The sequence below is a fragment of the Tenrec ecaudatus genome, chromosome 10 (genome assembly GCF_050624435.1).
Source record: "Tenrec ecaudatus isolate mTenEca1 chromosome 10, mTenEca1.hap1, whole genome shotgun sequence".
NCBI classification, from domain to species: Eukaryota; Metazoa; Chordata; class Mammalia; order Afrosoricida; family Tenrecidae; genus Tenrec; species Tenrec ecaudatus.
In genome coordinates this window covers 18335162-18341648 of record NC_134539.1, presented here as the reverse complement: position 1 = coordinate 18341648, position 6487 = coordinate 18335162, and the positions used below count along the sequence as shown (strand labels likewise).

The 6487-nt window shown below is 42.0% G+C and overlaps 1 non-coding gene across 1 annotated transcript; it reads right to left on the bottom strand.

Annotated features, from left to right (window-relative positions):
- Window positions 1-4847: 4847 nt before the first annotated feature.
- LOC142460268 (U1 spliceosomal RNA) lies at window positions 4848-5014 on the bottom strand. The gene has a single exon (XR_012786512.1). It is a non-coding gene; the product is annotated as a U1 spliceosomal RNA (small nuclear RNA).
- Between the last annotated feature and the right edge of the window lie 1473 nt (window positions 5015-6487).

Here is a 6487-nt window from a genome sequence, read left to right as displayed (position 1 = left end):
TTCAAGGTTGTAGGACGGCTGCCAGGAACAAATGAAATTGAGCAAGAAAGGCTACCATTCCATGGTTCTCTCTTTAAGGTAAGACTTTGTTGCTTCCAGAAGGCTCCTGCCAGCTTCTCCTAGCACGCCTTTTTGACACCAATTGGCTTAGACCTCTGTATCTTTCACCAAACACTGACCAAAGGGGAAATGGATGTCGGAGGGAAATCTAAAGGCACACCACACTGTCTTCTCAAGCACATCCCCAAGTTTTAACTCTGTCCTCAGAAACTGATTCCTAAATTCAGCCACTTCAGAATATGGGAAATGGTTAGGAAAGTGTTTTCTCATTGACTTTGAAAGAGACCAGACTGAGACCGAGACCGAGAGTGAGCCAACCTCCTAGGAGTATCTGAGGAACTTGGAACGTTTTGTGCCCCAACTGGGATACTAATGCCTGCCCATAGCACCTTTATAGTGCAAGATTGTAACTCCCCAAGATTGTAACTGTGGAGGGAGTAGAAAAGCCCATGTTCCTAAACCCAGAATGTCTGGTGGTTTCGAAGTGTTGACATTGTGAATTAAAGCTTAAAGAGTAATCATCATGGCTCCTGGGATAGTCAGCACAATGAGATGGTTCCATGTATTACCACTGTCGTAACCCAAACCCAAGCCAAACTGATGGTCACTGAGCAGATTCTGTGTCTCTACCTTGTCCAACCCACCATAAACCCATCCAAACAAATACAACAATACATTTAGTGGTAATTAAGTGAGGTGTTAGCCAGGGAACCTTTTGAAATAAAAGTTATAATTCAAGTTTGAAAAGTATATGATTAGCATATAATCCGTGGTAATAATTACATCTTGTGTGTTTATTGTAAGGAGCCATGGAAAAAGAGCAAGTTAAGTGCTGGATTGCTCATGGTAAGGTCAGTGGTTCAAACCCACCATCTTCTCCAGGTCTCTACTCTCAGAGAGCTTTACAATCTCCGGAACACTATGGAGCAATTCTACTTCTCTGCTCTGTGGGAACAGACTCAATGGCAGAGGGTGTATGTGTACATGATAGTGTCATAGGCTGTGTGTGTGGGAAAGAACTGAAGATGTCCTTTGCTTAATCTCTTATTGAGTCAACAAACGAAGTGGAGCACAAGGCAGAAACCCTCTAGACAAGTAGACTCTAAGCTTACGATTAACTATGGCAAAGGCCCAGTGCAAAGCTTACTGAGTTGAGTAGCCAAATGTAGACATGGGTATTCGCTTATTTCAGGCAGCACATGAAAGAGCGCCGCTATAGCCCACAGATGGCAGTCACAAAGACCTGGTTGTTGTTTTTTTTTCAACTGGAAAAGGAAGGATCTAATTAACAAGGTGTTGCAAGCAACAATAACAGCAAAAGGTTAATATTTCTCATTCTGCTTCCTTTTTAGGATTATTTTATTTCTTATCTGAGTTGACAGTGTCTTTCAAAGTTAAGACAGAAGCAAACTGAAATGAATTAGTTTGTGTCATTCTCAAAATTACAGAATGGTTTAATCCAATTAGCTTCCTGATTCTGTGGAAGTTACATCGTAGCATTGTTTTAACTGTAAGCACCACCAGCCTGGAATGGAGCTTCAGAACACAGAGGCCAGTGACACAACATTATTGAAAAACAGCGAGCAGGAGCTGCAAGCATGAGAAACTGCTATCAGCACACCGGGAAAACTGAGGACTAGTGTTTTTACAGGACACACAAAGCCACAGAAATGGATCTTCCTGGAGAGCATGCACGCTAAGTTTTTTCAACAACATGCCACGCTGCTCTTTTGCTCTTTTTCCGTGTTTTGTTACGCTGGAGTAGGCAGTGACATCTGATTAATCACATGTCTCCAATGGCAACATGACGGCATTGCATAATTTTTTCCCCATGAGCAAGATTGTTTAATGAAATACTAGGAGGATGATTTGGGGACCAGTAAATGACCCAGTCAAGGATAATAAGAGATTATGTAATCTAATGTCCTGCCCTTCAAGAAAGCCTGTGATTTGAAAGAAATGGGAGAAGAAATGCACTCCGGGCAGCAATGAGGAACGGGACTCCTTCCCTGACATCTGTCCTGGCTAAATAGGAGAGAGGATAGGGCTTGAGACATGTTTTCAAAGGACATGGTTCTGGTCTTTGCAACATTGTGAGGTAGTGGTGGGTACTGTTACTGTTTGAGGCAAATAAAGAAATAAAGAAATTTTAATTGTATTTTTAACAAACATACACACACACACACACACAATTGAGACTCAGAAAGTGTAGGTGATCTGTCCAAGGTAAACTCAGAAATAATTGATCCAGGGCCTTAACCCAAGTCATTTGAATCCATAGTCATTTCTGTTGACCCAGAATACCTTTCTGAGTCTCTTTGGTGCAAGAATGTTATAAAACAAAAATATGTTTCCCCTAACATTGTTTTCAGAAAAGATATAAAGTGTTATTGTTAGGTGCTGTCAGTTGGTTCCCATAGCAACCCTGTGAACCACGGAATGAAGCTCTGCAAGGCCACGATGGCTGCTACGATGGAGTCCACTGTTGTAGCCACTGCATCGCTCCTTCCCCGTGAGTTAGAGTGCTCCTCATTTTTACTCACCCTCTTCTTTACCCAGAATGATGTCCTCCTCCAGGGCCCGGGAGCTCCTCATCACATGCTCAAAGTGTGAGAGACGTTGTGCCATCCTTGCTTCTAAGGAGCATCCGGCTGTACGTCTCTCCAAGACAGATTTGTTGGTTCTTTCGGCACTCCATGGTACTTTCAATCTTCTTCACCAGCACCATAGCTCAACAGCATTCTTCTTCAGTCCTTCTTACTCATCGTCCAGATTCCACATGCAGATGAAGTGACTGCAAACGCCATGGCCTGGGTCAGGAGCACCTTAGTGCTCACTGTGATAACTCCTCTCTTCGCTCTGTTTATCATGATGTTGCCTGTTGACCCAGTTTGGAGAATTCTTGCTTTCTTTATATTGAGTTGCAAATCATACTGAAGGATGAACTCTTTGACTTTAAACAAGTATCTCAAGCCCTCCTTGCTTTCAGCAAGCAAGGTTATGCTATTTGCATATCACAGACTGTTAATATGCCTTCTCCCAATCCTGATGCTATGGTCTTCTTTGTATAGTCTACTGTCTTAATTATTTACTCAACATAAGATAGGATATTTAAGTTATATATATTTATATATATACTATACATTACATACATAAATTATTGTGTAACTTATTCCTCTGCAAATGAATATGATGATCAGAGAAATTAATATTTCACTTATTTTTATTTTGCTTTTCAATTGCAGGAAAATTTTCAAACATTCTCCACCCAACACAGATTTTCTTTCGGGATATTTTAGTAAAAATCTGTTCATATATTTTCAAAAAAACATTTCTGTGTTTGCTGCAAAAAAAACCCCCACAAAGTGTGAATTTTAAGCTTCTTTCTTAAAGAGACTCTGCACCCAGGTGAATAAAGATCATCAAATATCTTGTACACCTGGTTGATGAAACTTCCGTTGGCCAGCTCCTAAATGCACACGATTAAGTGACTCCTGCTTGTTGCATGGGGGTACTTCTGTAAAGTCTCGTTAATCATACAGCAATACTTGAAAAACTATCTTGGTAGAGGAGCCCCAATGACCTGTTTACTTTCATCCAAGTGTAAATGAAATGTTAACCGCGAATCACGCAAAGCCTATGAACAAGAGTCATTCTTACAGGGAGTCAAGGAAACCACCTTTGGAATCCCTGCTGAAAGCACCGGGGTCTCTGGCAACCCAGTGACTCAAACCCTGGGAAGGGACAGGGCGGTGGTTCCAACTCCCCGCCCATTAGCACGAGTCAGCCTGTCTCCACAAGGATTTACAGGTCTGAACCCTTCAGAGTCGCGCTTCTCTGTCTGCTTGCTAGGAGTTGAAAGTCACTGGATGACAATGGATTCTGGCTTGGATGCGCAATAGTTAAGTGATTGGCCAATACTCAAAAGGTCAGAGGTTCAAATCCACTAGGAGATTTGCAGAGAAAGACCGGGTAATCAGGTCCCATAGACTAGACAAAAATGTACAAATGTGCTCGACACCATGGATGTATTTATGGATGGTGATAAGATTTGTATGAGCCCCCAATAAAATGATCTTAAAAAAATGACAGCCTCTGTCCTATAAAGTCACCGGAGTCAACATCACCTCACTAGCACACAACATTAAACTTGTGACTGTCCTAGGTAATAGCTTTCCTAATACTGATGATTTTCAAAATGTTTAATGATACAATTGTAAATAAACATGATAACATTTTAGTAACTATTCAATTTTCTTCTTTGGTAGATTTTTATTAATAATTGTACTGAAAAAAGATTTTTAAATCTCAAAATAAAATAGGAAATTATAGAGTTCCAACAGGAAAAAAGTGTAAAGACGAGCTCACTCTAGCTACCTAAAGGGCTTCCTACAGCCCAGGTCCAATTAAATAAATGACCTTTGCTTCCCAGCAGCAGGGCAAGCTTCTGCTCCTTGGCATTTGAAGTGATGGCATGGACAAGGGCCTCTTTATTCACAGATACCAGGAAGAAGAGCTCACGTAAGATCACTTGTCTTACAGCCAAAGCAACCGTTTTCATTCGATGACCCCATCATCTAGCCTATGGTTCACAACTATAACCCAATTAACACCTCCAGTTATCTCAGCATGCATTAGGCCAGCTTGTTTCTCTTGGAGATCTGCCTTTGGCCTGGCTGACTGACGTTTGAGAAACAGTTTCAATTCTCCAGCAATCCAGATTGTTGAGGTTCATGGACTTGAGGGACCCCACCAAAACCATTGCCCGTTAGGTGTCTTTTTTTAAATAGGGGAAAGCACGAACGCAGTCCCCCACTACACAAATTATGCGGTCGAGTTTCCCATATGTGGGGAAATCGCAGGGGTCAGCACATCCGGAGTGCAATGGGTGAGCCTCGCCCTGGGAAAACCACCTTCGTGATCATGGCATCCGTCTCCCCTGCCAGGTAAGGATTAGGTGTCCTTTTGAATCTTGGGGAAATAAGTTTCTAAAAAGCCACTTGGAGCCAAACTAAACCAGGAAGAGCATTTTGCCTCAAGCATTGTATTCTCTCTCTCTCTCTCTCTTTTTAAGTTGTTTTATATAAATTCATTCAGGGGTCCTGTTTTCACTCCTCGATGGAGTTTCTGTATTTCTCCGAGGTCTCTTCACTCATTGGTTCAGTATGCTCTGAAGGATTGGTCAGTATCATCGCCATCAGCCAACCATCTTCATAACAGGGTTTGTTTACAAGTCCTGGGTTTTCTGTAAGCACACCATTCATTTCTGTGACTTCTCCTGAGAAAGGAGAGCAGGACTCACTGGACGCGTGGGCATTTTCCATCGCACCAAACTCATCCTCTTTGCTCAGCTTTGTCCCAGCTTCAGAAAGACTGCAGTGAACATCTCCGAAATAATTCAGTTCATTTGGGGAAGTAAGATTCCAAAGGTAGACTACAATTATGTGTTGGGGTAAATCTATAATTATTTTAACTTGCCTTTCAGACAAATTCTGTATGATATCTTTCCTGATTCCTGACTCCAAACCATTGTCATTCTGCGCTGGTCCTTTCTGCATTTAGTGCTGGGGGGTTTGGAGGAGACCAGCCTGGTGATCTGGTCACAGCTTTGAAAACCAAAGGTAGAAGTTTGACTCCCCACACACAGAACCACCGGGAGTTGGAATCGACCACTTGACAGCAGCAACAACAGAGTTTTTAAAAAGGGAATATGAATGGCCCTGCAGTGGCGAGGTGAAGAAGAGACTGAATTTGGAAGAAAACGCTACAGTGAAGAAGCTATATCTGATTATTAACCAATTGCTTAAAGGATAAAGACTGGGATAAATTGAGGCAAAACCATCTAAATCCTTTAGGTATGAATGGCAGGGATTTGGGCACTAACACCACAAAAACCAAACCCACCTTGTCAGAGAGGGTAGAAATGCCCCCTGGGAGTTTCTGAGACTTTTTTTCGACAGTAGAAAACCTTGTCTTTCTGATTTGGGGGTCGGTCGGGGGATAGAATCCTTTGTTAAATAAGAAAGATCTAAAGACTCTAGAAAGGTAGAGAAACCATTTTAAATTTTTACATAAAGAGAGCAAACTTTCAGGGAACCACATTATTATTCTGGAACAGGGAAAGAATTCTGAAAGAATTTCACATAGTCACTAATTATGAGCTGCTCCAATATGTATCGTGTCTGGCCATCATGGGGGGCGGGGGGAGGGGAACATGTTGAACCAGTTCTAATCAAAGGTCCAAACTCAGCAGCCTGTCATTTTGCCTTCATTATTCGGAGATGGTAGAACTAGCCTTCATTTTGCATAAACTAACTGTATCTTCCATTGTGCTGACAGCAACTTTTTCCCCTCAGTATACTCGATCGAATGACTGTGACAGCGGAATCCCAAAGGCCATCCTGGAAGCTGTCAGAAGAGAGCACCT